Below are 10,631 nucleotides of genomic sequence, written 5' to 3'. Positions count from 1 at the left end.
TTTTTTTTTTTTTTTTTGGTGTCGGGAATTGAGCTCAGGACCTTGTGCTTACGAGGCAGTCGTGGTGCCACTTGAGCTAAAATACCAGCCCTCTCTATATATTTGTATCAGACAATAAAAGAGTTTTTAAAGTTTTGACAAAAAATTTTAAAGATCACAGAAAAATTGTGAAGTTTCCCCCTATGGATTAAGATTGCTTTGAATGGTTTCAGCTTCCATAATCATTGTTACACTTCTCTACCACAATAGAAAAGGAGGGCCCCTTGAACATATTTTTCTTAAGAGTCATATTATTTCAAAGGCTAGCTTAACAGAAAGTCAGTTTATCCACTATACTAACAGATTAATTGGGTAAAATAATAGGATCACTACAGACATTTTGAAAAACTCTTTGAAAAATAAAACTCCAATTCAAGATGGAAAGTTATTATAAACAGTATAAAATAATTCTGATAATCTGAAGAAAGAAAAGCTAAACAAATAGAAAGTACAAAATGCATGATAGAAATGAATCCAAATGTGTTGTTCACCACACTAAATATAAACGGATAAATAATAACATCCTTTTCTTAAGAAAAGAGTGTAAATACATTCTTTTAAAGGGAGACAAAACTGGAGCATTAGGATGTAGGAGAATTGCTACAAGTGAGTTACTACAAAATAATAACAGGTATAACTCACCAGGAATAACCTGAGTAACTTTTAGCAGTTCTTGTGCTGTTGGTCTGTTAGTAATTTTCACTGAATATTTTTTTCTTTCAGCATTTGAAAATTATCTTGGATTTTTGCATGGCTTCTGAAAATGAGTCAGAAATCCTTTTTATCTCATTTCCTCTGTAGTAAAATATGTCTTTTTCTGTGGCTGCTTTTAAAATGTTCTCTTTATAACTTGTTTTCATCAAACTGATTATAATATTCTTTAAAGTAGCTTCCTTTGTGTTTGTCTTGGTTAGGATTCATTGAATCTCTTGGATTTGTGGATTTTATTGGTTTTGTTTATCGAATTTGGGGGGAAATCGGCCTTTATTTCATCATATATATATATATATATATATATTTCTTCTGTCCAAACACTTAATATCAGATCACTAAATATTTATGGAAGACCACTTATTTGTCTACAAGTCACAATGTCTTTGTTCATTTTTTCCTAATTTTTTCTTCTATGTCTAGATTACACAATTTCTATAGGTAGTTTCAAGTTTTCTGATGACATTTCATTATCTAAAGTACTGTTAATCTTATCCAGTGCATTTTTCATATCAGATGCCATATTTTTTAACTCTTAAATGGCCATTCAGCTCTTTTATGTATTTTCAATTTCATCTTTATTGTTTTTATATTTTATTTAAACCCTTGAACCCATTTACAATGGCTTTTAATGTTTTTGTCTAACAATTCCATTATCTCTAATATTTTGAGGATGGGATATCTCTGTTGACCGATTTGTATTAGGTACGGATTATGTTTCCCATTTCTCAAGTCGAGAATTTTTTATTAGATATTGGATTCTGATGTTTTTTGCGTTGGTTGTTTGGATTTTGTTAACTCCCTTCAATGAGTATCTTGGGGCTTCTTGGAAGGCTTTTAAATGCTTGGTATCAGTTCGTTCCTTTCGAGGCTTGTTATTGAGTGTTGTTGTGTAGACGCAGATGAGCTTAATCAGTGGTTAATTTAGCCTCACTCTAGGGCCCTGTCCTTCCAAGGCCTCTACTGAATGCTCTGTGCTTGAACCGCTCCTAGCGTTGTCGGGGCTCTTGAATTGCTTGGCTTGTAACTCTCCCAGACTTGCGTCTTCCCTAGGAGTTGTGTTTGCCCTGCCTTATGCAGTCTCATCCATTATTATTCAGCCACAGATGAGAGAGGAATTCATGCGAATTTCTGGAGCTTTTTCTTGGTAGCACCTTCCTTACATTCCCTCGGTTCCACCAACCCCACGCTCTCAGCCTCCCAGACGCTAATCTCAGTCTCCACACCTCCTGAGACCCCACCTTCTGCCTGGGCTTCCCCTCCCCAGATGGTGGTCTGCACAGCTGGGCTGGTCACAGGCCTGACCTGGCTTGTTGCCGCTTCTCCAAAGGGTCACAGTCCTGTCTCTCTGTTAGGCCAAGTCTGGAAACTGTTTTCATACATTCTGTCCCTTTTCTGGCTCTTTCCAGTGGGACAGCAGATTGGTTCCAGTTGTGCCGAAAGCAGAACTGTAAAGTCATGGAAGAGGGCAATTTCTAGGTAAAGTGAGGATGAATAAGTGGATGAAATAAGTCAAACAGATTGCCAGCGATGATCTACTGCTGCTTGAGGAAGCTTCAGTGTCTCACCTTAAACGAGACTACTCTTAGTCATGTTGCCGGGTTAATTTAAGGCCCATTTTTCCTCGCAGGCCATGCATACTCTGGAAATTATCCTTTCACAATGGGCATTCAATTAATCATTAACAGCACTGGCAGTGCCGCCTCTGAGAGCTCTAGCTGTATTCCTCCAGTGGGGATGCGGGCTGTGTTCACCAGGAGGAAGTAAGAAAGCTGCAGGCTGTGCCAGTGATATGAGAAATAAGTCATCTAACTCGCTCTCAAGGTCAGGCATACTCATTTTTGTTTATCATTTCATAGAGGAAATAAGGCGTTTCTTTGTATAAGTATAAGGTTCTGCTTTGGGATTATGGCCAATTTCCTCCCTTGGTTTGTGTTCGTATTTTGATCTTGTTAATCACGGGGACAGAGTTACTTGTATGAGTGAGTCTCTGGAATGTCATGTATACTTGTCTCATAGCCTGTTCTCCAAGGCTTATAACATACTAGATGTTTTACCTGAGTGAAAAATTAACCATTAGGATACTTATGAAACCCAGTCTCTTCGTTAGGTATAAGAATTACGATTTAAATTAGCTTGTGTTATGTCGGCAGAGAACTATGTGAGATGTTAAGTAACCTAATGCAGAAAATAAGTAAAGGAAACCAATCATTTTCAGCATTTTACCCTTTTCCTAGGGCCCACAGGATTCCCAGTACTGCATTCCAGACACAGTACAAGCTGAGCTATCAGCCGGAAAACTAGGACGGGGTTAGTTAGCAGAGCGGGCACCAGGGTGCAGAGTGTGTGATGCTTTTCACACTAAAAACCCAGCCTGCTCTGTGGATGTCAAAAAGTTCTAGACGCCAGGAGATTTGACCAAGAACAAACAATATTGGGTGAAGGGAGGCAAGTCAAAGGCTGGGTTTTTAATCATAGCCTAAGAAGATTCCTGTTTTCATAGCACGAGGATTTTATAAGAATGCTAGAACCATTCCAAGATTGTAAAGCGATGTTTTAAAATCCAGTCCTTTGAAGGCTCCTTCCAGGTCTTCAGTACGTTCCGGTTCTTCAGCTTTATGAATGGAAAAAGGTGGCGTGTGTCCACTGGTTTAATCTAAGGTGTCAACAATCCCTCTGTGAAGCTATTGAAATAAGAGGAGTGTCCGCAATTACTAAATATCTGCCAGTGATAAAAAGAGCAATTGCATAAACTTGCTGTGAGCATCAGAATGATTCAGCGTTTTACACACGCAAAATGTCATTTCTTTGCCTGTGCAGTCGGGTGGTTTTCAGGAACACTTTCTCCTTGCATGCCGGTGAGGTGGTTGGAAGGCAGCAGCTGCTCAGGCCTGCAGCAGTCGCAGCGCTGAGGGCTAGTCAGAGAGCTGCACAGACCCTGGCCCCTCTACCCACTCTGCCCCAAATGTTCTCCTTTGACAGAGTGTATGCAGTTACCCGCTGCGGCAAGCGTTTCTGAGCCTGGCTGGCTAAACACAGAGGGATGCCCTGCATTCCTCACAGGAGATCTATTGCATTCACCTGGAACAATTTATGCCCAGTCTTTGGCTTATCATATGCTCCCTGGGGGACCTGATTGAGGAAGGAAAGAAACAGGATATAGCGGCATGGCCATGGGTGCGTGGTGTGGACATCCACCTCCCAAAGCCGAGGTTGAAGCCATGCCCATTAACCTGTAACTTCCATGTCTTTGTGTACGGTGAACCCTGGCTCTCCGGGCCCTGCCGATGGGGTGCAGCCTGGTAGCCAAGTTTCCTGGATGGTTGTGGAGAAGCAATCCGGCCTTTGAAGACTAGCTACTCTGGGATCGGAGTGTGACTCAGTAGAGCACATCCATGGGGGCCTGGGTTCAATTCCCAGCACCCTAAAAGAAATGAACTATCTTGGAAGAAAATCATCCTGGAAATTATTTTCCTCTCATAAACAAGATATAGAGGACAATTTTCCTGGGGACATACTCTAAATAGCAGTCTCAGTGATGCGCTGTCATGCCAGGGTGCCCTCAGGCTACTGAGATGCTGGGTCATGTATTGCTCACTGCATGGTTCCAGATCCTAAACCCTTTAAAGTTCCAGGATTTTTCCCCCAACCCTTATGGCATTTCCTTTGGCTCTTCCCTCATAGAGACATTCATTGTTAGTGGTCACAGCTTTCTGTTTGTTTGTTGACTGTAACTGTATTTATTGTGGATCCAGAGCTTCTGGTGAGGCTCTTGTGGGGAGGGACACAAGGCAAGATGAGTGTCACGGAAAGCTCAGAGGTGGCTCCGCTGGTGAGGGGAAGGCGAGACCTCACGCGCACAGCCCGCACCCAGCTGTCCCCAGAGGTGGATGAACAGGGAGGCACTGAGGCTGGTGGCCAACCACACACACACACACACACACACACACACACACACACACACACACACACGAGAGACTCAAGGCTATCTCCAGAGCTATTCGCCAGGGCAATCGACTTGGTGCAAATTGAATTCAGAAGGGGGCAAGTGGGGAAACAAAGTCATGGATGCTTTGACTCTCAAGAAATGGGAAGAAGAAAGATGAGAAATGAAAAGAGAGGAGGCCGATAAAGAAGAGAGGAGGAGGCGCTGGCGGTGGTGATGGGGCCATCGCTGGGAGGAGGCTCAGCTCCGGGAGGGCACGTGGGGAGGCGGTCTCCCGCATGCGGCAGGGGCTGGCCCTGGAGACGGAGCTGCCCGGGTGTGGGCGCCGCGGGCCTGCTCTTCCGTGGTGCTCCTGAGGCCCGTTCCTCCAGCTCTACCTTCCACAGCCAGGTCCTGAGTGATGGACACAGCTTTCCGTTATTAAGAGATTTCAAAATATCTTTCTTAATTGATTTTGAATTGAACTGCTGTAGCCAAGTTTCCTGGACAGAGACTATGAATGAAGTCGATTAGCTTTGGAGCATAGACTTGGTGACATCCATCATCTGCTTGAAGACATTTTTACCCAGTTTCTTAGATAATTGTGGTTTTGTTTTTTGGTTTGTTTTTTTGTATTGGGATTGAACTCGGGACCTTGTGCTTGCGAGGCAGGTGGTGGAACCACTGATCTAAATCCCTGGCAGAGTCTTTGATAGTTTTGTTTTTATTTTTTTCCCAGTTTCTTTTGGAGCAATGTGTTCCACATAGGTGGGGCTGCTTGGGAGATGAGCTTTTATTAGTTGTGGTGTCATTACTATGATATACAGTAGTTTATACATTCCTTGTACTTCGGAATTGATAGCAAAGAAGGATGCTGTTTGCAGGCCCCGATTCTGAATGCAGATACTCTTTGTGCCAGTTGCTGACAGCTCTGGGTGCCTAAATCCACAGCTGAGCTCTCTGTGGTGTCACCCTCAGCCTCAGGGAGCTGCTGCCTCTGAGGAGGCCACATGACCACCCCACCCCCGCCGCGCCACTCATATCCAGGGACCTATGGGTGTGGGTGTACAAAGGCCCAGCCTCCCTGCCTTGGTTTAAGATAAGTTTGCAAGGCCGTCCTGGTTCCAGAACCTTCTGAAGACCTGGCTGAGGCCTCTGTTGTAGCTCTATGGCTGCCGTCATCCCCTCAAGGTGTTGTTCCAAGTGTTCCCAGCCCAGAGAGCCTTCTGCAGGTAGCTCTTCCTCTCAGGATCTGTTTTGAGGAGAGGCAGAAATAAGTTTCTCCTGACCCCTCTGGCCTGGCTGGTGTGAGTCGCTCCCAGTTCTATGATACAAGTATTTGTGCTGTATGACGGTACAGTACCTCCATGTGACCCTCTTCTGCTCCAGCTTCTTGATTGTCACATTTCCTAGAGAATTCCTTCAAGTGGGGATTTTGAAGTTTACTAGATGAGGTCATAAAAATTAGATCTTCAGAAATAGATTACAATGTTTGTCCTCTTATTCACAGAAGGTATATTCCAAGACCCCCAATTGGTTCATGAAACTCTGGATAGTACTAAACTCTACTTACATGTTTTTTCTTGTACCTACTTAGAATAAAGCTTAATTTATAAATTAAGCATAAGAGATTAACAATAAGAATAATAAAACAGAAAAATTATAACAAAATACTGTACTGAAAAATTATGGTTTCTCTCTCTCTCTCTCAAAATATAGCACTTCTATCTTTTTCACTTAAAGGAAGCAATTTATGGCTTCTCTTTGGTGTATCTGAGTTGCCAGCATCACTACTTTAAGTGTAATAAGTGTCATTTAAACACCAGCATTGTGCTACTGTAATACTCAAGCTGCCAACTGAGATGGCTTCAAAATGACTAACGGGCAGGTAGCACAGATAGGTGGACGCTCAACAACCGGAAGAGTGGACTAAGACCCGTTTTGTCTGGTTCCTTAGAACAGCATACAATTCAAAGCACAAATTCTGTTTTTCCAGAACTTCTCATTTGATATTTTTGGGCCATAGGTGATCCATGGGTAACTGAAAGCATGGAAAGTGAAATCATGGATAAGGGGGAGGATCACTATGCAATACTTTTATTCAAGAGGTTTTACATCTGCATGTAGTTGACGAACAGGAAATTTTTGTTACTTTAGTTTTCAATGTTAGAACTATTTGTTTTTATTATCCTCAATGTTTATTTATTCTTTTTAAGCCAATGGTTTTTGTTATAAAAGAAAGGAATATTTATGAATGTTTTCCCACTTTGGCCCTCTTTAAATTCTCTCTCTGATATGGTGGTACATGCCTGTCATCCCAGCAATTTGGGAGGCTGAGGCAGGATAATCTCTTGAGCTGAAGAATTTGAGGCCAACATGAGCAACATAGCAAGATCCTGTCTCAAAAAAAAAAAAATTCCCTTGCTCTGACATTTTACAGCTAAAACTTAGATGAGTAGTCTATACCTTCATTCTTTTCTTTAAGATCTCCATCCTAGTATTTTGATGATCAGCTCTGTCTGTGGCATTCATTCCAACAGGAGGTTTTTAGTTCTAAACTACTTAAATAGCCTGGTTAACCAAATTAAATGTAGAGATTGGAAAAGCTGCTGAAAAAAAAACAAACAAACAAAAACCCAAGCATTCTAATATTGTACAAATTTTAATTTAGTTAAATCACTTGTAAACAGTAAAAAAGTACCACTGATGAAAGGCACCATACCCTAAACCAATTTCACCTATTTCACAGATGAACAGTCATGGGAGGGTATTAGAGATCATCTACTCCAAGTGCCTCGTCGTCTAGATGATGTGCAGGATGAATTCCGCAGAGTCGTACCCTAAGGTAGGAGTGGCCAAGCTCCATCTCTGTACTTCAGTCCTCTCTATCCTGCCACACCCCCCCAGAACTCCTTTCACATTCTTTCCACATCATCCATGAACCCGGAGACTTTTCTTGACTCAATACTTGGAGACCACAGTTATTTTAACTTCACTGTGCTTCCAACCTCAAGTGGGTTTCTGGCATTCCCAGTTCCTAATTCAGTTATGCAATCGAGCAGCATAATTTCACCAACGTAAGTTAGCCTGGGTGAGAAAATATGTAGGCATTTTTATCCATTTCAGGATTTTTTAAAAAAAGGAATAACTTGATAAGACCCTTTTAGGAGCTCCATTTGAACCCAACATACTAAGACAATGATCAGGAAATTTGTCTGGTCCTTTCGTGTAACGTTCTGCATCATGGGAATTGTGGCATTGCCCATGGTGGGTTGAAGCCATTTCTGATCAAAAAGTATGAGCAAGTTGGTTCACTCCCCATATACTTAGGCTCCATCTATAATAAATGAGTTAATTAAATACGTAGCAAACAAATATCTACTATCATGAGTGTTCATCATGGAAGGCGTCGGATGAGCTTGAATAAGAGTCTTAGCATTTCTCAAGTAAGATAAGAGCGGTACCAACTCAAGGGAGCAGGAACTCTGATTCGACTTCACAAATATTTTCCTTTCATATCTCTGGTCTTTGTCAATCTCCTTGGAGTCACCAAGGCAGACAAGCAATTGACAGTTTCTTACAGCAAATCCTTTTGCCTGGAAATCCTGCGTAGCAGGTATGGCCTGACTTCACTAGAAATGATAAACTAACAATGCTGCTATTCGAGTTTGGGAGACCCAAAGGAGCAGAGATCTATCTACCTGCTATGTTGTCCTGATCTCTCCCTTGAAGAGTGATAAAGACCTTCAGTGTAGTGGGAGGGGGGTGTCGAGGGGAGCAACATTTCCCTCGGCTGCCAGCATACACGAAGGACTAAGTTCTCCAGAGTTTCCTTGGGCTTCAGCCACCCAGAGAAGAAGCAAACCTAGCCTTGACCTCATCCAGAACTCTACATTCTGGCCATGTCTCCGAGGGCATCACAGGCTGCAAAACTTTGTTGAAGAATGGGTTCCCTGGCTTCCTAAGAAATGCCCTCACCTGGAGAGTGTGAGTCTGACAGTGCTTCTTGGGTTTGCTTGAAACAAACAAACTGGGCCCAATGTCCTTTGGACCAAAGACGTCATGTCCCCACTGTGGGTTTGGCTGGTGCCAGCTGCTGTGCCACCGAAGGCACTTCAACACCCTGCTGCTTTTCCAGAACCAGGCAGGCACCTTTAGAGATTCTCCAGCCTCTTGCTGCACAGTGCTCCTCGGCCCCCCTCTGCCCTCATCGCCACCAGCGCCGCTCATTTCCTGGCACCTTTTCCTTGGGCACCGAGACGCACACAGGTCAAGACCTGCTCTCTGACAAAGGTGTTTCCTTCCTATCTAACATATGCAGGCAGAAATCATGTTTCATAATGTTTTTCTCCTTTTGTTCTCAGATGTTCTAAGCCAGCCCCCTGCAGGACATGTCCCCGTTAGAGCACCTGGGGTAGAGCTGGCTCCTGGATCTGCGGGAGAGGCCAACAGGTTGGCCTCCCATGACTCCGCCATGAAATCTTGGGACTGGGGCCAGATGAAATGCCAGAGATAACGTGGGAAAAGAGGTGCCAGTGCCTCCTCTCAGAACAAGCCAGAAACCCATGGAGGGCATCTTCGGGAAGCCAAGCTTGGAGTGGATGTGGAAGAAGGGGCCAGATGAGCTGGCAGGTCACTGCCTCCCTCTAGAATGGACTGTGGTTTTGTCCCAGGCCCAGGGGAGCAGGTCTGTCATTGGCCTTCTCTCAGGGTGCTCACTGTATTAGGGGCCCAGCACCTCCTCTCGAGCAAAGTCAAGAGGCCACTGGTGACGTTCAATGCATGTCCACTGCATGTGCAGTGAGAAGCCCCTCCCTGTGCTCTGTGTGTCCCAAGGCCGAGCGTTTGGTCCATCGCAGTCCCCATTTCTGTGGGCACCACCTTGGCCTCCTGTGGTCACTTCTATAAAAGCAAGTCAGTCAGCTGAAAGCAGAAAAGGACAGAGATGTAGCTCTGGCTCTGAGCAAGGAACGAGTGTAAACCGAGCCTGAGTGCCGAGGCTCTCACGGCAGGTGTGGGAAGCTGGCAGTGTGGTGTGGTCGAGCAAGGCTGTCCTTTCCTTCCCTTTAATGCTTAGAAAGGAATAACTCTGCGCTGATCTGGGGTCCAGCTTCCGGTGCTTCTCATGGAAAACACTGTAAGACAACACCAAACTTCAAGACCCTTGTGGGTCCTGGCTGGGGATAAAGGGCTCCCTCCTTCCCTGCTGTGATTGTGTTTTTCTCGCCTAGTCACTCATTTTCTAGAGTGTTTGGGCATCTCTGGCTGGTTTTGTAGATGTATTTTGCATTCTGAGATCCCGCTCGGGACCCCAAGGCTGTCCACCGAGGCCCAGGATGCAAACAGCACAGCCCTCTGCACCCTGGAGCCCTGGATGGCTGCAGAGCCTGATCCTCTCCACAGCTCCAGTGATCTGTACGCTCAGCAGAGAAGACAACATCACCCCCTCATGCCTCTGTGGAATGCCACTAGCTAAAAAATGGAAATTGCAACCCAAAGCTGGACACTGCAGAGTTCTCTCAGGAAGGACCAGCAGGATTTTACAGGAATCCTGGAAATATCTAGGATTCTTGAAAAAAAAAAATCCTTGTTGTGAGGCTTACACATTGAGAAAAACATGATGAAATGTGATTTCTATCTTCCTAGCAGTCAGGGACAGTATGGTATTCGATTTGAGAAGCACACACACAACTCTGGGAGACAAGTCTGAGCCTGAGTCTTGAAGTCCCAGCAGGCCACGAAGGAGAGATACAGAGAGCGGGCTTGGGTAGACTGGAGCCAGACTGCCCAGGGCCCACCCCAGCTCCTCACTCAGGGAGGAGGGCAAGTCACTCAATCTCTCCAGGCCTTGGTGACCCGGTCGGTATAGTGAGAACAGCAGTAGTTCCTGCCTTGTGGGCTTGTTATGAGGATTCAATTTTTTTTTTTTTTTTTTTTTTTTTTTTTTTTTTTTTTT

The 10,631-nt window shown here is 44.2% G+C and overlaps 1 long non-coding RNA gene across 1 annotated transcript; it reads left to right on the top strand.

The window, feature by feature from the left end:
- The first annotated feature begins 2,494 nt into the window (after nucleotides 1-2,494).
- Nucleotides 2,495-9,145, top strand: LOC104867184. Its single transcript, XR_781702.2, has 3 exons — nucleotides 2,495-2,574; nucleotides 7,425-7,520; nucleotides 9,040-9,145. It is a non-coding gene; the product is annotated as an uncharacterized LOC104867184 (long non-coding RNA).
- Nucleotides 9,146-10,631: the final 1,486 nt, after the last annotated feature.

This window comes from Fukomys damarensis, unplaced genomic scaffold (assembly GCF_012274545.1).
Source record: "Fukomys damarensis isolate Sample0158 unplaced genomic scaffold, DMR_v1.0_HiC HiC_scaffold_37, whole genome shotgun sequence".
NCBI classification, from domain to species: domain Eukaryota; kingdom Metazoa; phylum Chordata; class Mammalia; order Rodentia; family Bathyergidae; genus Fukomys; species Fukomys damarensis.
The sequence above is the reverse complement of the archived record's forward strand: the minus strand, read 5'-3'. Positions and strand labels throughout refer to the sequence as shown.